Source organism: Pongo abelii, chromosome 1 (genome assembly GCF_028885655.2).
Source record: "Pongo abelii isolate AG06213 chromosome 1, NHGRI_mPonAbe1-v2.0_pri, whole genome shotgun sequence".
Taxonomy (NCBI): Eukaryota; Metazoa; Chordata; class Mammalia; order Primates; family Hominidae; genus Pongo; species Pongo abelii.
The window spans coordinates 8085192-8107655 of NC_071985.2; the positions used below are offsets into that span (position 1 = coordinate 8085192).

Here is a 22464-nt window from a genome sequence, read left to right on the forward strand (position 1 = left end):
TTTAATGTTTCAGACTGTGTGATAGTCATGATGAGGTCTTTGTGTAAAAGAAGTAAAAAGGAAGTTAATCTATAATGAAGATCCAACAGTGAAGAGGCAAGGGGTCTTCTCTGGTGCCCTTTAATCCTTTGCTACATTTTACCAAACAATGTAAGTAAAGGCCAATCTATAATTAGAGAAACAAAGGTTTCAGCTGCCTAGGTTACAGCTGTCTGTCATATGACTCAGGTCCCATAATCACATTTCTTTTTTTTTGGAGACAGAGTCTTGCTGTGTTGCCCAGGCTGGAGTGCAATGGTACAATCTCGGCTCACTGTAACCTCTGCCTCCCAGGTTCAAGCAATTCTCCTGCCTCAGCTTACTAAGTAGGTGGGATTACAAGCATGTGCGACCATGCTCAGCTAATTTTTGCATTTTTAGTAGAGATGGATTTCACCATGTTGGCCAGGCTGGTCTCAACCTCCTGGCCTCAAGTGATGGGCCCACCTCAGCCTCCCAAAGTGCTGGGTTTACAGATGTGAGCCACTGCACACAGCCACATTCCATTAAGGCTGAAAAAAATTTACAGTTTCGACAGCTTTGGTTTTGAATTATTTATTTTTATAATTCTCAAACACAGAAGCCCCATTGAGTCACTCAGAGTTGATTTACACTCCTCAGGTGATCTAAATCCTTGCTACTCAAGGAGGACCAGCAGCAGCAACATTACCCGGGAGCTTGATAAAAAGCAGAATCTCAGGCTCCCAACCCAGGTTTACTGAATCAGAATCTGCATCTGAACAAGATTTTAACAATGTGATTTATATGCACATTGAAATGTGAGAAGTTCATGTCTAGGTAATGTTCTGGCATCTCCATTTTTTTAAGAGGAGAAAAAATAGAGTTTTATCTCAGTTGCTGAATCTTTGCTATATATAGAAACTCTTTTACAGGCTCAGTCTCTTTTTAGAATTTTTTTTTAGATTTTTGGCCTTAAAAGAAACTTGGTCTTTTTTGAAGGACAGTTTTTGTTATTGTTTGTTTGTTTGTTTGTTTGTTTGTTTGTCTTTTGTTGCCATATAAAGCAGGGATGGATCTTTGCATACAGGTCACATATTTGTATATTTGAGGTGTGGAGGCAGAAAAGGCAGAATTTGCCTAACTTTATTTCCACTTCAAGACTTTTAAATGTCCTCATTCTTTTAACAATTTTCTTACTTCCCCCTCCCATTGAATAGACTCCAGGGCCTTTGCCAGACACACCTTAAAACCACCTGCTGTCTCTGTGAGCGTGTGTCCGCACAGTTGGGTGTCGCAGGTACAAGATGCAGAGCCTTAATCACAGGTGCTTTCCACCCTCACCTGGGCCCTCAGGACCTCTCAGCAAACCTTTTACTAATTCCTTGCCAGCAGCCTCTCTCATTTCTTATAGTAGCACTTCTAACTTCTCACCACTTCCTTCAAATTTCAAATACCATCCTCAGCTGCCTCAAAAGATTGTCAGGCCTCCTGGTTCATAGGAAAAATAAGGAATAGACATATTAATACCACACTTTTAAACTGATTTCACTTTCTAGTGAAATTCTTTCTTTCTATCTCAGAAAAAGGGTTTTGACTCTGTTTCTACCTAAATCAAATTCCTTACACCGTTGACTCTTGAACCACGTGGAGTTTAGGGGCACCATCCCCCATGCAGTCAGAAACCCATCTGTAACTTTTGACTTCCCCAAAAACTTAATTACTAATGACCTATTGTTGACCAAAAGCTTCACTAATAAATAGTTGATGAACATATATTTGTACATTACTTATATTACGCCCTATTATTATATATCCAAGAATAAGAGAGCATTCAACATACTTGAAGTGGTAATAAAGTACCACTGTGTTCTTACAATAACGTGTTCTTATAATAAAGTCAGCTAGAGAAAAGAAAATAGTGTTAAGAAAATCTAAAGAAAGAAGGCTGGGTGCAGTGGCTCACACCTGTAATCCCAGCACTTTGGGATGCTGAGATGAGCGGATCACTTGGGGTCAGGAGCTCAAGACCGGCCTGGCCAACATGGTGAAACCCTGTCTCTACTAAAAATACAAAAAATAGCTGGACATGGTGGCATGTGTCTGTAATCCCAACTACTCAGGAGGCTGAGACAGGAGAATCGCTTGATCCCAGGAAATGTGGGTTGCAGTGAGCCAAGATCACACCACTGCACTCCAGCCTGAACAATAGAGCAAGACACCATCTCAAAAAAAAAAATAATAATAATAAAGAGAAAGTGCATTTCCTATGCATTAAATAGGAGTGGATCATCATAAAGGTCGCATTATTATTTTCAGGTTGAGTAGGCTGAGGAGGAGGACGAAGAGGAAGGGTTGGTGTTGCTATCTTTCGTGGCAGAGGTGGAAGAAAATCCACCTATAAGGGAACTCGTGTAGTTCAAACCTGTGTTGTTCAAGCATCAACTGTACTTTGATTCTAATTCTGTCCTATCTCCTGAAGTACTTTCCTTATTTATAATTCTCTCTCATCTGTAGTTTCAACGTTTTCTATCCAAGTGTTCAGAGAAGTCTCTTGAGCTTCCAAACTAAATCAGGATCTGTTGTTTTAATCTTTCATTGTTCCCTCTAGTTTTCCTTTATAGAACTTTTCACTTTATGTAACTGTTTGTAGGATTATTTATGTATTTCTTGTTTACCAGATTGTGTGTGCCATGTTCTTGTCTAGGGAGCTTGATATAGACATTTCTTTAATATGAAAAAGACTTGAGGCCAAAGTACAGTAAAGCTCCTGAGGAGATGGTAGAAAATAAGGTGAAGATGGATTTGCCTTGGACAGGAAAACAGAAACCTTTTCCTCAAAGTCCGACAGAAAACAGGAGAAAGGAGCTATAAAGACAGATAAATGTGTATGGAGGCTGTATATTGATGGCATTAATATTTGCTAACCTTCATTTTCTAATTGAAGTGACAGACAAGGGAAGATTATAATTGAGGCCACCTAAAAATCAGAGTGAGAACTATTGATACAGTTTTACCACTGGGTTTTTTTTATCCTAAACTTCTAACTTTTAAGACTCAGAATACTACGTTCTATGTCTACCAAAGGCAGAGGGAAGGGATTTACCAAAATAAACGAAAATATATGTCTACAATAAGCTCTGTGCAAGAATGTTCATAGCATTTTTTTATAAGAGCCATAAACTGGAAAAAATTTGAAGGTCTATATACAAATTGTAGTAGATTCATACAGTGGAAGTGACTCAGCAACTTGGAACACGAATACAGGTAATGACATGGATGACTATCAAAAGCAGTATGTTGAGCAAAAGGTGCCAGACGTGGCCAGGCGCGGTGGCTCACACCTGTAATCTCAGCACTTTGGGAGGCCAAGGCGGGTGGATCACGAGGTCAGGAGTTTGAGACCAGCCTGGCCAACATAAGTGAAACCCCATCTCTACTAAAACTACAAAAAATTAGGTGGGCATGGTGATGGATGCCTGTAATCCCAGCTACTCGGGAGGCTGAGGCAGGAGAATCGCTTGAACCTGGGAGGCAGAGTTGCGGTGAGCCGAGATCACACCACTGCAATCCAGCCTGGGCGACAGTGTGAGACTCCATCTCAAAAAATAAAAAATAAATAAAAAGAAGCCAGACGCTAGCAAGCGCATAGTGTGAGATTTCATTTCATAAAAACAAAACTAAAACATGGTGACAGAAATCAGAATCCTAGTTTTTTTTTTGTCAGGGCATGGGGTAATCTTGGTGTGAACAGATCAGGAGGGCATTTACATTTTTACCACAATGGAAATGTTTTGTATCTTAATTGAGGTGGTGCATACATTTGTCAGAACTTTGCAAGTTTTGGACTAAAATTCTGTGCATATAATCTGTGCGAAACTGTATATGTAAATTATCCCTCTGTCAAATAGGGCTATACATTTTAGTTAAACTTCTGTATATTGCTTTTGTTTTGAGCAACTTCATAGAAGTGATTGAGAAATTGAACCATGGTGAAAGATTGGAACAGTTACCATAAAGAATGGAGGAGGAAGCTGACCATAAACTCAAGTTCCTGAGTGTTTCCTCCCTTTCCTTCTCTCTCAGTCTGTATTGGGCACCTCATGTATGTGAGCCTGTAGGCGGCTGTTCTTAAGTCTGTCCTAGCACTTACCACATTGGAATTGTTGGACTAAGAATGCAATACCCTGAAGTAGCCTCAGAAGCAAACTTTTTCTCTGACCTTCTCCTGACCTATTCCATTCTCCCCAGAGACTAGAATCCCTCTGCCCCGAGGCAGGTCATGGAAATCAGAACCTCTTTTCCTCAAAGCCAGCCGTAAAAGTAGTCATAAAGAAATTATCTGACCTGCCTTGTTGGACTGTAGGTCATAAGACCCCCAGTCCAGAGAGGGCCCTGCCCCATACCCAGAAGGAAGGAATGCTGCTCAGAGAGGCCAGAAGAATCTAGAGGGACAGGCATTGCTGGGCTTCCCCACTCAGTCTAGTAGCATTAGATCATTACCTTTCTGTCCAGTCATATTCCAGACTTTGTTGAATCGAAGCATAAAAATGGACAATTTCCCCTATATCTTTGGGTCTTCATCCAGAAGGCTTCCATGTACACATTAAGTTCGTGTGCTTTTTCTCCTGTTAATCTGCCTCTTGTCAGTGATTTTCAATGAACCTTCAGAGGGCAAAGGAGAAGCTTTTCCTTCATGCCTATATGATCTATTTATCTGTTTCCTTGCTTCAGATACTGTTCAAATAGGTTTCTTAAGAGTGACCCCTCCATTCTTTTTACCATGTCTCTCCACAGTGCCAGTATCCCCATTATTACATGATGTGTGCTCATTATTGTGGAATGAACAAAAGGAGAGAACAAATTGGTGGAAAATGAATTACTAAGCAGCAGTAAGAAAGGCTGGGGATGGCAACTGCAAGTTTATAATGGAGGTCTAAGCATTTTGTAAATTCTTCAGGATTTCAGGCCTTAGTCTTGGATTAAAGGCAGTAGTCAGAATGATTTAACTTTCTCCTCTATACACAGCTTGCCTTAGTAGGTGGTGAAGTCCTTCCGGGTAGAAATGATGCTTCTGTTGTGTTATTCCCTCGCAGTGCCCAGCAGAGTCCTAAATGAATCTGGTTTAATAATCAGGTGAGTGGCCGGGCACGGTGGCTCAGGCCTGTAATCCTAGCACTTTGGGAGGCCGAGACCAGCCTGACCAACATGGTGAAACCCCGTGTCTACTAAAAATGCAAAATTAGCTGGGCATGGTGGCACATGCCTGTAATCCTAGCTACTTGGGAGGCTGAGGCAGGAGAATTGCTTGAACCCAGGAGGCGGAGGTTGCAGTGAGCCGAGATTGTGCTACTGCACTCCAGCCTGGTGATAGAGCGAGACTCCATCTCAAAAAATAAATAAATAAATAATCAGGTGAGTGGATCCCAGTAGTGCTTTGCTGGAGGCAGATACAGGAGTGGGAGAGCCCCTTCATGAGGGTTTGGAAATGGGTCCTGATGCTTTTTGCAGTAATTGGGTTTTGATGCAAACTCAAAATCTTTAGTGAAGATAAAACACTTGATGGAATTCCATTATCCTTCCCATCCAAGTCCTCTTCTGATAGTAAGGTTGGCACTTAGGGAAGTGCTCACATCATCAGAATAGCATGATATCCATTATATTGGCACAGCACTTTTTTTTTTTTTTTTTTCTTGAGACGGAGTCTCACTCTGTCACCCAGGCTGGAGTGCAGTGGCGCGATCTCGGCTCACTGCAAGCTCCGCCTCCTGGGTTCACGCCATTCTCCTGCCTCAGCCTCCCGAGTAGCTGGGACTACAGGCACCTGCCACCATGCCTGGCTAATTTTTTGTATTTTTAGTAGAGACGGGGTTTCACTGTGCTAGCCAGGATGGTCTTGATCTCCTGAACTCATGATCCACCTGCCTCGGCCTCCCAAAGTGCTGGGATTACAGGCGTAAGCCACTGCGCCCAGCTGGCACAGCACTTTTTTTGTTGTCATTATAAGCAAAGATAAAATAAGTATCTTTGTGTATGTGTGTGAGTATATATCTTTGTGCACATTTATTTGCGAGTATACCAATAGTGTAAATTTTTAAAATAGTGCATGTGCTGAGTTATAAGTGATAACTATAAATTTATAAGTATTGTAAAAGTATCCTACAAAGAAACTAACAAGTGTATGAAAACTCTTGTTGCCTATCTCTTCTTCAGAGTGGTGGATTATAAATTTTTTGTTTTCATGTTACCAATGTATTGAGTGAAAACTTGTGTTCATATGTTTTAATTAGAATTTATTGAAGTATGAATGAGATTATTCATCATTTAATATGAATCATTTGTATTTGACTTTTACATGAACATCCTGTTTACATTTCTGCCTGCTTTGCTATTGGTTTTCTGGTCTCTTTGTCAATTTCTCAAAGTTTTTCCATTCATTCACCAACCACTTATCATATGCCAAGCACTACTTTGGGCACTGAAGATACAGCCATAAGCAAGACAAATAAAATCACTGCTCTCATGAACTGTGTCTAAGTGGGCAATTAAAACAAAGATACATAAAATCTAATTAATATCAGTAAATATAAAATGTGACAGTAAAATGATGAGTGCTGGGGAGACAACATGGAAGAATACGCTTTCCATTTTCAGTTGATTGCAAAAATGTCTTCACAGACTTTTTTTTTTTTTTTTTTTGAGACGGAGTTTAGCTCTTGCTGCCCAGGCTGGAGTGCAAAGGCTTGATCTCGGCTCAGCGCAACCTACGCCTCCCAGGTTCAAGCCATTCCCATGCCTCAGCCTCCCAAGTAGCTGGGATTATAAGCATGAGCCACCAAGCTCGGCTAATTTTTTTTTTGGCGTTTTTAGTAGAGATGGGGTTTTACCATCTCGGTCAGGCTGGTCTCAAACTCCTGACCTTAGGTGAGCCACCCGCCTCGGCCTCCCAAAGTGCTGGGATTACCGGCATGAGCCATCCCGCCCGGCCTATTTTTTTAATACTGTGCTTTTCAGAGGAGTTTTAGGTTCAGAGGAAAATGAAAGAAAGGTAAAGAGATTTCCTGTATACCTCTTACCCCCGTATACCTCGGTCTCTTCCATTACCAACACATCCCAACCAGAGTAGTACACTTGTTACGGTTCAGTGAACCTACACTGACGCATCATTATCGCACAGGGGCCATCATTATCGTACCGACGCATCATTATCACACAGGGGCCATAGTATACATTAGGGTTTATCGTTGGTATTGTGCATTCTATGGGTTATAATGACAAGAATCCACGATTGGAATATCATATAGAGTCGTTTCAGTGCCCTAACAATCCTCTATGCTCTACCTGTTCATCTCTTCCACCCCTGGCAACCAGTGATCTTTTTACTGTCTCCATAGTTTTGCCTTTTCCACAAAGTCGCATTGTTGGAGTCGTACAGTGTGCGGCCTTTTCAGATTGACTTCTTTCACTTAGTAATATGCACTTAAGGTTCTGCCATGACTCCTCATGGCTTGGTAGTTCATTTCTTTTTAGCACTCAGTGATGTTTTGTTGTCTGGGTGTACCAGTCATTTATTTATTTTTTGTTTTGTTTTGTTTATAGTGCCTTTTCTTCTTTTCTGTATAGAAATTTTTAAATTTATGTGAATTCATATTTATCAGCCATTTGTTTTATGGCTGCTAGGTTTTGTATCTTAATTAGAAAGCCTTACTATTTTACTATTTCTATCTTACTTTTAAAATTGTTTCCTTTTTTATACTGTACAGTTCATTTAAACCTCAATCTTTTGTTTTTGCTTTGGTACATCTTTTGGAATTCTCTCAATTGACTTCTTACTCTTATTTCAAATAAAAGATTTTCCAAACTGGATGGAAGAGATGCTAACATTTTTGTTGTTGTTGTATGACTATATTATGTTAGGTCCTGTACTATTCAATTTCACATTCATAATGTCATTTTGAAAAAGTAAAAATTAGCCTGTGAAAACACACACACACACATATCCAGATAATTATTCCCATAATATTGTAATACCTGAACCAATGCTGTCCAAGAGTTTCTTAATGATGTAAGAGTTCTATATCTGCAGTGTCCAGTAAGGTGGTCACTAGCCACATGCGGGTAATGAGCACTTGAAGTGTAGCTAGTGAAAATGAGGAACTAGTCAGGCACGGTGGCTCACGCCTGTAAACCCAACACTTTGGAAGGCTGAGGCAGGTGGATCACCTGAGATCAGGAGTTCGAGACCAGCCTGGCCAACATGGTGAAACCCCGTTTCTACTAAACAAAAAAAATTAGCTGGGTGTGGTGGCACGCACCTGTAATCCCAGCTACTCAGGAGGCTGAGGCATGAGAATCACTTAAACCCAGGAGGCAGAGGTTTGCAGTGAGCTGAGATTGCACCATTAAACTCCAGCCTAGGTGACAGAGGGAGACTCTGTATAAAAAAAGAAAAGAAAAGAAATAAATGAGGAATTAATTAGCTACATGTGGCTAGTGGCTAACATATTGAACAATACAGTTCTGGACCATTCAGTGCTGAAAAAAAGAAAGTCTTACCATCTTACAAACTAATTCACATTGAAGACATGAGTAAGGAGACTTAAAATATTTCCTTCTTTGTTTTCAGATGTTTTGAGTTTTATACCTATTAAGGGATAATTAATATGCAACCTGGATAGCTGTAAAGTATAAAATTTTGATGCATTTGGACACATGAATATATCCCTAAAACCATAGCCATAATCAAAATAGTAGAAATTTTTATTCTCCCCAAAAGTTTCCTTGTGCCTTTTTGAAACCCATTTTTCTTCATTTTCCCTCACCCCACCCCATCCCTAGTCACCACTGGTCTGCTTCTTGTCGGGAATGAGACCTCCTTTCCCCCATCCACATTTCAGTGAAGATCACGAGAGGAGACTGGATATCCCGCACCAACCTGGTAGTAATAACACCCCACTTCTCCACCCTGGAGTGGTGTCAGAAGAAGCCTAAGGGAGCATCAAGACTTCTGCCATCAAAGAGTGGTGACCAGGCCACCCTCAACTGCAGTGTCAAATTTCTACCCTCAGCAGGTGGTCATGAAACAGCATTTCCCTCTTCTGGAGGAGTGGTGTCATCAAAAGCCAACTACAACAGAGGTTTAAATTAAACCCAGAATCGCATAACAAAATACAAAGATGTCCAGCTTTCAATTTTAAAAAATATTCATCAGGCCAGGCTCAGTGGCTCACGCCTGTAGTCCCAGCACTTTGGGAGGCCGAGGTGGGTGGATTGTTTGAGGCCAAGAGTTTGAGAACAGCCTGGCCGACATGGCGAAACCCCGTCTCTACTGAAAAAAAAAAAAAAAATTAGCCGAGCATGGTGTCACATGCTTGTAGTCCCAGCTACTTGGCAGGCTGAGACATGAGAATCATTTGAGCCTGGGAGGTAGAGGTTGCAGTGAGACAAGATCACACCACTGCACTCCAGCCTGGGTGACAGAGTGAGACGCTGTATTAACAACAACAACAACAAAATACTCATCATACCAAGAACCAGGAAGACCTCAAACTAAATGGAAAAAATATATATATCAATAGTTGTCAAGATTGAGATGACAGAGATAATAGATTAGCTTACAAAGATTTTGAAGTATCCGTGACAAACTTGTCCAACTTGCGGCCCAGGACATCTTTGCATATGGCCCAAAAGCAATTCGTAAACTTTCTTAAGACATTATGAGGGTGGTTTTTTTTTTTGTGATTCTTAAAAATCTCATCAGCTATCATTAATGTTAGTGTATTTTATGTGTAATTCTTCTTCCAGTGTGGCCAGGGAAGCCAAAAAAGATGGACACCCCTGATCTATGATAAAAATTATTTAATAATAATAATAATATGCTTTAAGCATATTAAAAACTAGAAGGCCTCAGGAAGTAAACTGAAATTCTCAGCAAAGAAATAGAAGTTATAAAAAAAAATGGAAACTTTAGGACTGGAAAAAATGGAAAAGGACAATACCAAAAAGAAAAACTCAGTGGATGGGCTCAATGACAAAATCGATAAGACAGAAGAAACCACTAAGTCAGTGAAATAGAAGATAGAACAACAGAAATTACCTAATCTGAACAGCAGAGAGAGAACAGACTGACAAAAAGGAACACGGCCTCTGGGATGGAGATCTTTTGTGGGTTTATAACAAAAGATCTAACATTGGTGTCACTGGAGTTATGAAAGGATAAGAAAAAGATAAGGGGACTAAAAAAGTACTTGAAGAACCTTTCTTCAGCTGCCGCCAAGGTGCTCGGTCCATCCGCCTCCGGCAGTGCCAGCCCCACACTTGCCTGCACCACGGCCTTCGTCTCCCAGCTCGCCTGCATCTACGGGCCCTCATTCTGCACGACGATGAGGTGACCGTCACGGAGAATAAGATCAATGCCCTCATTGAAGCAGCTGGTGTAAATGTTGAACCTTTTTGGCCTGGCTTGTTTGCAAAGGCCTGGCCAAAGTCAACATGGGGAGCCTCCTCTGCAATGTAGGGGCTGGTGGACCTGCTCCAGCAGCTGGCTCTCTCTGCACCAGCAGGAGCTTCTGCCCGCCTCCGCTGCTGCTGCTCCAGCTGAGGAGAAGAAAGTGGAAGCAAAGAAAGAAGAATCCGAGAAGTCTGATGGTGACATGGGCTTTGGTCTTTTTGACCAAACCTTTTTTATAATATGTTCAATAAAAAGCTGAACTTAAAAAAAAAAAAAAGTACTTGAAGAAATAATGGCTTAAAAACATCACAAGCATAGCAAAGATATAAACCTTCAGTTGAAGAAGCTGAGAGAAGCCCAAATAGGATAAATAAGCCCAACGAAATGCATTCCAAGCCACTTAATAAACATTTGGAAACTGCAGACAACCACAAAACATCTTGAAAGCAGTCAGGGAAAAATGACATCTTAACTAGAAGAGAAAAATGATTCAAACCACAGCAGCGTTCTCATGAGAAACCATGGATGCCAGAAGAAGGTGCCACAAAATTTTTCCTTTCCTGCTGAAAAGAAAGAATTGTCAATCCGTAATCCTCTGCCCAGCAGACATTTTTCCTGAGGCGTAACGGGGAAATCAAAACATTCTCAGATGAAGGAAAACTAAGAGAATTTGTCATCAGCTGACGAACTCTAACAGAATGATTAAAAGGAATTTTCTAAATAAAAGGGAAACAATAAGAAAAGGAACCTTAGAATATCAGATAAGAACAAAACGTGGTAAGCAAACATGTAAGAAATACAATAGACTTATCTTCTCTGATTTTCTGAATTTTTTTTTTTTTTTTTTCCTGAGACAAAGTCTTGCTCTGTTGCCCGGGCTGGAGTGCAGTGGCACGATCTCCGCTCGCTGCAACCTCTGTCTCCTGGATTCAAGTGATTCTCCTGCCTCAGCCTCCCGAGTAGCTGGGATTACAGGCATGTGCCCCCTTTTCGACTAATTTTTGTATTTTTAGTAGAGACGGGTTTTCCCCATGTTGGTCAGGCTGGTCTCGAACTCCTGACCCCAAATGATCTGCCCACCTCGGTCCCCCAAAGTGCTGAGATTACAGGTGTGAGCCACTGCACCCAGCCTTCTGAATTTTTTTTTATTGTTTTGATTGTTGAAGAAAAAATGTAACAACTTCTGATGTGATTCTAAATGTACATCGAGGAATTAGCTAAAAAACATTAAAATTTGGGGAGAGTAAAGGAACATGAAGAGACATAGGGTTCCATACTTCACTTTACTCAAATTGGTAAAGTGATTACACTGGAAGGCTATAATAAGTTGTGTGAATATAATTTTATCATCAACTAAAAAGAGCTACACAATAATGCATTCAAAAATATTTAGAGCTAGGTGCAGTGGCTCACACCTGTAATCATACTTAGCACTTTGGGAGGCTGAAATAGGAAAATTACTTGCGCCCAGGAGTTTGAGACCAGCCTGGGCAACATAACAAGACCCTGTCTCTAAATAATAACAACAACAGTAATAATAATAATGATAATAATAATAAAAACATAGTTGGGCATAGTAGCATGTATCTGTGTTCCCTCTTCAGGAGGCTGAGCTGGGAGGATCACTTAAGCCCAGGAGGCTGAGTCTGCAGTGAACCATTTTCATGCCACTGCATTCCAGACTGGGTGACAAAGCAAGACTGTAAAAAACAAACAAACAAACAAAACTTAGAAAATTGAAATGGTTTTTAAAAAATATTAATGCAATCCACTGGAAGGCAGGAACAAGAAAAAAAACCCACAAAAAATAAAATGGCATACTTAAGCCCTATCAGTAATTACATTAAATATACCATCACATATCGGTAATTACATTAAATATAAGTAATTATTTTAAATATACTATTTAAAAGACAGAGGCAAGCAGAGTGGATAAAATCATGGCTCAACTACATGCTATCCCCAAGAAACTTGCTTCAAATATAACAGCATAGGTTGTAAGTAGAAGAATAGAAAAAAGATGTGTTGTGCAAAATTGATTAAAGGAAATCTGGAATAGGTACATTAATTTCATATGAAGCAGATGTCACCACAAGGAAAAGTGGAAGCAATAAAGGGAATCATTAGATAATAATGAGGAGCTCATTTTTCCAAGAAGACATAGCAAACTTAAATGTGTATGTATCTAACGAGAGATTCAGAATACATGAGGCAAATGGATGGAACTGAAAGAAGAACTAGACTATTCCATTATTAGAGCTGAGACTTTAACACTCCTTTATCAGTAATTGATAGATCGGTAGATCAAGCAGGCAGAAAAATCAGTAAGGATGTAGATGACCTGAACAACATGATCAATCAACTTGACCTGATTACAGGATATTCCAACTAACAGCAAAAAGCATGATCTGTTTTGCTTTTCATGGTCTCAAGTTCCCATGAAATATTCCCTAAAACCATATTTTGGGCCATTAAACACATTAAAAAATAGACATTATACCAAGTATGTTCTCTGATCATAATGGAATCCAATTAAAATCAATAAGGAAAAACTAAAAGGAAAATCTCCAAACATTTGGAAATTAAACAACACACTTTAAATAATATCATTGAAGGATCTTCTGGAAAATAAGAAAAAATAACAAAAATAAAATGTAACATGTCAATTTGTGGAACACTGCTAAAGCAGGGCTGAGAGAAATATTTATAACATAAATGTATACATTAGAAAAGATGAAAATTTCCAAATCAATCATCTAAACTCCAAACTCTAGAACATAGAAGAAGAGCAAAATAAACCCAAAGCAAGCAAGAGTAAGAAAATAATAAAGAGCATAAATCAATGGAGTTGAAAACATTCAAATAATTTAAAAACCAGTGAAACAAAGAGCTGGTACTTTATAAAAATGGATAAATTGACAATTCTGTAACAAGACAAAAAAAAAAAAAAAAGAAAAGACACAAATTGCCATTTTCGGGAATGAAGCAGGGGAAATGACTACAAAACCTGCAGACATCTAAAGGATAAAAGAATACCACAAACTTAAACACATAATTTGACATCTTGTACAAAACTGATCAGTGTCTCAAAAACCACAAACTATTATAACTCATCCTGTATGAAATGGATAATTTGAATAGCCCAATCAATGACTATTAAGAAAATTAAATTCATAATTTAGAAATTTTTAAAAAAGAAATCTCCAGGTTCATGGTTTCACTGGAAAAATCTACCAGACTTTTAAAAAATTCGATTATACACAGTCTCTTCCAGAAAACAGAAGAGGAGAGAATATCTCTCAATTCATTTTATGAAGCTATTATTACCCTGATGTCAAAACTAGAAAAATAACGTAGAGAAAAGAGCACAACAAACCAATATCCTTCACTAAGATGTAAAACTTCTTAGCAAAATATCACAAATAGAATTTAGCAATATATAAAAATAATTATACACCATAACCAAGTGGGTTTATTTCAGAGATGCAGGCTGGTTAAATATTCAAAAATTAACCTTGTAATCCAGCAAATTAACAGGATAAAATAGAAAAATCACATGATCATATTAGCCAATATAGAAAAGCTAGTAGACAAAATTCAAAACTTATTCATAATAAAAACCTTCAAAAAACAGGAATGGAAGAGAAATTCCTCAACTTGATAAAGAACATCTACAAAAACTTTAGGCCAGGTGCTGTGGTTCATGCCTTTAATCTCAACACTTTGGGAGGCTGAGGTGCAAGGATCACTTGGAGACCAGGAGTTTGAGATCATTGGCTGGACAACATAGTGAGACACTATTTCTACGAAAATTTAAAAAATTAGCCAAGCATGGACAATAGAGGGAGACACAGTCTCAAATAATAATAATAATAATGTTTACTTTGTATGTAGTTGTAAAAGACTGAATGTTTTCCTCTAAAATTGAGAACAAGACAAAGATTTATTTAACATAATGTTGAAATTTCTAGTCAGGGCAATAAAGCAAGAAAACGAAATAAGAGATACACAGATCAGAAAGGAAGAAATTAAAGCTTCCCCTCTTTGCAGATGATATTATATTTGCCTGTCAAATCCCAAAATATCTGCAAAAAAAACCTTCTAGAACTAAGAATCGAGTCCAGAAAGATTACAGGATATGCAATAAATATACAAAAGTAAATTACATTTTTATATACTAACAATGAACATGTGGATGCTGAAATCAGAAACGCAATACCATTTAAAATTGCCCAAAGATTAAATAGGTGTTAATCAAATAAAGTTTGTTCAGGACTTGTATGCTGAAAACTGCAAAATGCTGGTGAAAGGAATAAAAGAAGATGTAAATAAATGGAGAGACATACTTCAAATCCATGAAGAATAACCTTATATAAAAGCCAATTCTCCCCAAATTGATACACAAGTTTAATGAAATTCCTTTCAAAACCCCAGCAAGCTTTTTTTGTAGATATAGAGATAATTCTAAGATTTATAAGTAAAGCAAATGAAATAGAACAGGTAAAACAATTTTTGAAAGAAAAATAATATAGGAGGAATTTATTATATGTTTATATTATATATTCAAGACATTATATAACTGCGGTAAACAGAACTGTGTGGTATTGGTAGAAGGATAGACGTGTAGATCAATAAAACAGAATAGAGAATCCAGAAATAGATCCACACAAATAGACACAATGGATTTTTGACAAACATGGAAAAGCAATTCAACTGAGGAAAGATAGCTTTGTCAAGAAATGGTGCTAGAGCTATTGGACATTCACAGGCAAAAAGGAAGTTTGACCTAAGTCTCACAACTTATACAAACACTAATACAAAATGGAAAATTAAAAGAAATTTTAGGAAAATAGTAGGAGAAATTATTGGATTTCTTGGTCTAGGCAAAGAGTTCTTAGATTTAATACTATAATCTATAAAATGTTGATAAATTGGACCTCATCAAAATTAAAAACTTTTTTTTTTCTGAAAAAGACCTTGTTAAGAGGGTGGAACAACAAGCTACAGAGTAAAAGAAGATATCTGTGAACCACATATCCAAGAGAGGACTAGTATGTAGAACATAAAAAGAACTCTGAAAAAGCAATAGCAAAAAAAATTAATTAGAAAATGGTCAAAAGACATGAAGAGACGTTTCACAGAAAAGGATGTACCTACACCAAAAAAGCATATGAAAACATGTTCAATACCATTAGCCACCAGGCAGACACAAATGAAAATCAACACATATATCAGAATGGTTGAACTAAAAAATATTAACACTAATGTTAGCAAGGATGAGAAGAAACTGAATCACTCCTACCTCGCTGGTAGGAATGTAAAATGGCTCAGGCCCTCTGGAAAATAGTTTGGCTCTTTCTTTCTTTCTTTCTTTCTTTCTTTCTTTCTCTCTTTCTCTCTCTTTCTCCTTCCTTCCTTCTTTCCTTCCTTCCTTTCTTTTCTCTCCTTCCTTCCTTCCTTCCTTTCTCTCTCTCTTTCTTTCCTTCTTTCTTTCTCTCCCTCCCTCCCTCCCTTCCTTCCTTCCTTTCTCTCTCTCTTTCCTTCTTTCTTTCTCTCCCTCCCTTCCTTCCTTCCTTCCTTCCATCCTTCCTTCTCTTTCTTTCCTTCCTTCTCTCTCTCTCTCTCCCTCTTTCTTTCTTTTTTTAAATTTCATTTTAATTTTTGAGATGGAGTTTCACTCTTTCATCCAGGCTGGAAGGCAGTTGTGCAATCTCGACTCACTACAACCTCTGCCTCTCGGGTTCAAGTGATTCTCCTGCCTCAGCCTCCTGAGTACCTGGGCCTACAGGTGCCCACCACCATGCCCGGCTAATTTTTTTTTTTTTTTGTATTTTTAGTAGAGACAAGGTTTCAGCACCTTGGCCAGGTTAGTCTTGAACTCCTGACCTGTTGATCATTCAATACCTCGTGGTATTGAAATTACATCTTCAATAATAGAAAACATTTTAAATAGAACCCCAAAAATGGCATCATTAATTGGTATTTTCGATATTTTGTCACAGCAGGAAATATTTAGGGTTATGTTAAAAAAGATTCACTCTTTTCGATCTGGGCCTTGGTCTATACGTAGCACTATATAGAGCACGTTCAGTGCCAAAATAATTAGGATTGGCACAAAAGCACTTGGCCTTAGCTGTAGTTTTTTTTTGGTTTTGTTTTTGTTTATTTTGTGAGACGGAGTCTTGCTCTGTCACCCAGGCTGGAGTGCAGTGGCGTGATCTTGGCTCACTGCAACCTCTGCCTCCCAGGTTCAAGTGATTCTCCTGCCTCAGCTTCCCGAGTAGCTGGGACTACAGGCGCACGCCACCACACCTGGCTAATTTTTTTTTGTATTTATAGTAGAGACAAGGTTCAGCATCTTGGCCACACTGGTCTTGAACTCCTGACCTTGTGATCCACCCATCTCAGCCTCCCAAAGTGCTGGGGTTACAGGCATGAGCCAATGCGCCCGGCCTGAGCTGTAGTTTTGACTATGCATAAGTGCATTCATTTTGTCAATCTTTAATGAATTGGGAAATTTCCGGAATTGGAATCCTCTTTGATCTACTTGGACTTTCTGCCTCATCCACCTCTTGACCAATGCTGGTACTCTCTGCTAATAAAGAATAAAAAGTATTATCTCTACCTGTCAACAGATACAGCAACTGTGTCTGGACTAGATTGATGAGGTGCAGGCCTATCCAGTCAAGAGCAAGTTTTTTATTTATCAATCAATAAACATTTTCTTTATCTCATATGTCCTTCATAGAGGCAGTTAGACAGTTAGACATGGCCTGTGTGTAGCTGGAAAAAAAAAAATGTGTTGAGGGCAAGAATGATCCACTAGGATTTTCTTTATGCCTACCAGCTAGCATATGGAATTGATTAATCGATTACTAAATAATTTCTTCTAATGTGTTCCAATATATTAGCTGACCCAAAATTCATAGTTATATCTGAACATTTTACACACTTACTTATTACTTATTTTATTTTCTTTGAGTCTAAAGAACCATAGAACTAAAACATAAAAATATAAAATGTTCTTTAAAAAGGGATCCAATATCCCCATCCTAAGGAAACACTGCGGACTTAGTCTTCTCTTGATTTTTCTACAACTTGCTTTATCAAAATAAAGGCTGCACATCAAGGAACCCTATTTTCCTTCCTTCTCTTAACTCCGCATTTCCCACACTTACTGTCACCATCCCACACAAGAGGCAGACGTGGTGTTTCTCTGAATGCGATTTGGGAAAAGCTTCGCTGGCTGGTAAGGAATCCTCCTGAGCTCCAGCAGAGGGCAGGAGATAATGCTGGGGGTGGTCTCCATTACCTTTTATCTCCTCATTATTGTCATCTTTGCTGCCTTGCTGTTTTTGCTGTCTATGTTTAAAGCTTCTTAGGCTTTGAAGAGACACAAAATGTCTGCTTTGCGTCTGAAGAGATATTTTTATGATTTCTGGAACTTACACAACAAAGATTAAAAATCTAGTTAAATCCCCATGATCTTGAGAAAATGTCTGCTCAAGGAGCAGCCAAGGAGCTCTACCACAGAACTCTAATTTGTTTTCATTGTACCTTGCCAGAGGGTAGGGAAATATATTTTTACTTTTCCTATCCTGAGAACACAGTAGTAGTAATTACAATGAATATTGGGCTTCTATCCTGTTGATTTGAAGATTCAGGTTATATCAACAAAACCCAACATTTTCTGTGACTCTGCTCTTAGGGCAAGGGGCAGAGAACTCTAAAGAGCAACAACCTAGAAAGAAAATGTAATCAACCAGATAATTTGCTTTTTGCCATGACATCTGCAAATGCATTTAAATGACTGCTGAACAACATTTTTAAAGTCTCATAGGCAAATGCTTCAAATGTATCTCAGGTTTACTGAAAGGAAACATATCTGTTTTGATTGTTTTGTTTCCACTGACCTTTGAGATTTCATAGGTGTTATTAGCTATGGAATATTGGAAGAAGGGCTTTATATCATAAGTTTGATCCAGTTTCAAACTGTGAGCAGAAGTTAATCTTTTTAATTCTATGAAAACTGAATAATTTTCTCTAGATATACCTGATGTATAAAAATCCAGAAGTAACAATACTCAATTACATGTTATTCGTTTTAGAAAGTGAATTATTTACTTAAAAATATACCCACTCATAAAAATACACAATCATATACACATCACGAAGTTTCTTTGAATAGCTGTTTTAGTGCACATAAAGTGTAGTTTCATTCACATACACAAAAACAATGTATTCCTACTCTGCTTTACAGGACTATAATAAGTTCATAGAACAAAACACATTTATATTCATAGCAAGGCAGAATAATATATTCATTTCATTCAAAATTTGACATTTTGCTTTTGAATTCCACTTTTACTCTCTTTTCTGCATTTTTTTAAATGATGAAACATAAAAGCTTTACAAACTGGAAGGAAGCTGTAGTTTACACCCATTGTTATGTCTGCAAAGCACTCATTCTGGAAAATGCCTCCATCGATACCTCTCGCCAGCATGACCATTTTTATGCACAGTGATCCATCTTTTCTTGCCACAGTTGGCTGATACAGGAATGAGCACCTCCCTGCAGCTGAGACCCTTCATCAGGAGTTAAGACTTAGGACTACAAGATTTCAGCCTCAAATGGCTTGCTGTCTTCAGTGGCATAGATTTTAACCCAGGAGCCGTGAGCCTTCATGACCCACTTTGTGGATGGAAAATAGCAAAGGTTGTTTCCTAGAGAGAAATGAAGATGTCCAGAAAGGAACAAGGATGACAGTCTCTGCCTTCAGGAGTCCTTGAGGCTCAAATACATCCTTTCCCTTTAGTTCTGGGTACCTTTTTGCAAATTCCTTCTTTGATAAGTTTATGTTTTTATACTTCCCTCAAAGATCACTCTTTACAACCAAAAGTGCCCTGATGAAGTAACTTAAATTTTGTTGTTGTTGTTGTTGTTGTTATATTAATCTTAATAGATATTAGCAATTTTTTTTAATTAAAAAAATGTCAATTCCTCTAGCCCAAAACCACCAGGAACACGCCTATAGTCGAACAAGTCAACTTTATTCTTTCTTGAAGGTAGGGAGAATGCACACCATTGGGAACCACGGGGTGTCTCAGTAATAGGGTGTTAGGAAGAATCTATTATAGGATTTTGGCATTGGTAGTCATGGAGAGGATCTGAGGAAGTGGGCCTTTGCTCTAGATTGGATGCTGTCAGGAAGTAGGGACAATTCCATGATCCGGTATCTTTTTTTTTTTGAGACAGAGTTTCGCTGTGTCGCCAGGCTGGAGTGCAGTGGTGCCATCTCAGTTTACTGCAACCTCGAACTCCCTGGTTTGATTCTCCTGCCTCAGCCTCCCGAGTAGCTGGGATTACAGGCATGCGCCATCATGCGCAGCTAATTTTTTTTTTTTTTTTTTTTTTTTTTTTTTTTTTTAAGTAGAGACAGGGTTTCATCATGTTGGCCAGGATGGTCTCCATCTCCTGACTTCGTGATCCACCTGCCTCGGCCCTCCAACATGCTGGGATTACAGGCGTGAGCCACTGCGGCCGGCCTGATTGGGTATCTTAATACATTTTTTCTACAGGAGGACAGATTAGACAAGACTAAATATGGGATTGATAAAGAAGCAGCAGTCGCTCATGTTATCCAGGATGGAATTTGGTATTTTATGGCTCAGCCCATGTTCATGTTTTGTTTGTGTTCACATCTGATTACAGAGTGGTCTTGTTTTTATCTTGACCTATGAGGGTTCTAGAGCGGCCTTGTCCAATGTTAAGTTATGAAATTGTTCAATTTCATAATATGAAATTGTTCAATTTCATAATATGAAATTGTTCATATTTACCAGGGAAGCACCAAGACATAGCTGTGAGTGCCCAGCCAGTTCATGGAAGCCAGTGGCTGCTTTTCTCTTTTTTCAGTACCCGCTTTTGGCCAAAGGCAGACGGAACTAGGATACCGGCCATTAATTGGTGATATCCACATTTTTGCCATTGCTGAGATTTCTTAGATCAAGGGGTTAGAGAACATAGTCTGTAGCTGGCCTGGAGTTCATCTCTCCTGCTCCTTTGGTTGCAGGTTGCTTTGTTGAACCCTCAGATGTGACAATGGCTATGCAATCATATTTAAGGCTCTGGACAGGACACAGGTACTCAAATAAACAAAATGTTATTCTTAGATATTAGCAATTACTTATTTGAAAGATTGCAGAGAAATTTAGTTCATTAATTCAGCTTTACAAAAGGGTAATATGCTAGCTTTAAGCAAATCACTTCATTTCTCAAACAGAAAGTCTTCAGTGTTTTAAATTAAACTGAAATTCTGCAGTGTTTTAAATTACAGAAATTCTGCAGTGTTTTAAACTGAGTTTGATTTAAAAATTAAAGAAATTAAATTGAGTTTAATTTAAATAAATTCTGCAGTGTTTTAAATTAAATTGAGTTAAAATTATAATTGCATGAAGAACTTTTTAAATTATGATAATGAGAGATACACTGTGGTGTCATAACATACTAGATGGAGTCCCCATTAGAACTGACGTTTTCAGCATTTTGAGTCTTTTCTGCATAGAGTATATGTCCATAAATAGTGACTCATGCCTTCAGTAAACATTTAATGATGATCTGTGTTGAGGCACTTTGAAGAGAATGGTGGAAATGTGATGAGTATGATGTCGTTTCTTCTCTCAAGGGACTGATAGATCACTTAATGTGCTTCGCTTGACATTCTTTCTTTCTTGTTCCTAAAACTGCAGATCCTCAGCCAAACTTCTACAGAAACACAGTAGATGCTTATTACATGCTATTTGATGATAATAAACATTTATTGTGCCTACTTCAAGGAACCAAGAATAATGTTGGAAAAATGATTTTTAGTATATAGAAAGTCTTCTATTTAGTGAGAGGTTCTAAGAATAGTTGGCTGTGCATGGTGGCTCATGCCATGTAATCTCAGTGCTTTGGGAGGCTGAAGCAGGAGGATCACTTAAGGCCAGGATTTCAAGACAAGTCTGGGCAACATAGTGAGACCCCATCCTCCAAAAAATAATAATAAAAAAAAATTGCCAGGAGTGGTGGCTCACACCTGTAATCCCAGCTACTTGGGAGGCTGGGGCAGGGCGAATTGCTTGAGCCCAGGAAGTTGAGGCTGCGATGAGGTGATTGTTGCACTGCATTGCAGCCTGAGTGAGACCCGTCTTAAAAGGAAAAAAAAAAAAAAAAGAGAAGAATAGTTATAACATCAAAAATCATGGATTATGGATTATTTATGATATTCACTAAATACAAATATTTGTATTGTCAGCACTGTGTCTATGTGGTTCTGAGGCTTCAGCAAAGGTATTTGGGCAGTACAAAGAGCTTTTCCATTTCCCTGAAAGAGAAACATTGCAAAGGTCAGCGTCTTTGCCTCAGGAATAATTTGCGCACCTTCTATGGTGATTAAGAGCTAAAGTTCTCACTAATGTCTTTAGCTGAAAATTATGAAAATACTTTAGTTTTGTGAAGGATACAAATCAAATGTGTTCTATTTTGCTTGCTTACAAAGTCCTCATATCTTATATTTACAAATATTTTGCAATTTTTTTCATGAATGCTTAATATTTTTGTGCACCTGTAATTCAGATTTAGTTTGTGGATAGCTGTAGGTGACACTTGTAGCTGAAGATATGCTCTAATCCTGGGGCGGGGGGTGGGGGCGCGTCGGACGTAGACTGTAATGGAAGTAATACAGGCTTAGGACAGAGCCTGGTCCAGGCCTTTGCACTCTGCAGGGGTCACAGGTAAGGAAGTTCGTTTGCCATTCAGATCTGTGGCATGGGTGAAAAAATAATGTTGAAATTTAAGATCAATTTAACATCATGTTTAATAATATTGGTGTTTAAATTACATGCCAATAGAATATTCTTTGCGTGAAGGATACTATTCTTTTTAAACTCTCTCAAAATAGAATATGGGGAGGGGAGTCTTGCTATTTATTCATCCAATCTTTTGTTGACATTTACTGATCATCTTTTACATGTCA

The 22464-nt window shown here is 38.5% G+C and overlaps 1 protein-coding gene and 1 pseudogene across 6 annotated transcripts in view; both read left to right on the top strand.

Moving 5' to 3' along the window:
• Nucleotides 1-22464, top strand: part of RGS7 (regulator of G protein signaling 7) — a 610179-nt gene that overhangs the window by 367245 nt on the left and 220470 nt on the right. The window lies entirely within an intron of this gene.
• Nucleotides 8863-11388, top strand: LOC100457260 (large ribosomal subunit protein P1-like; annotated as a pseudogene).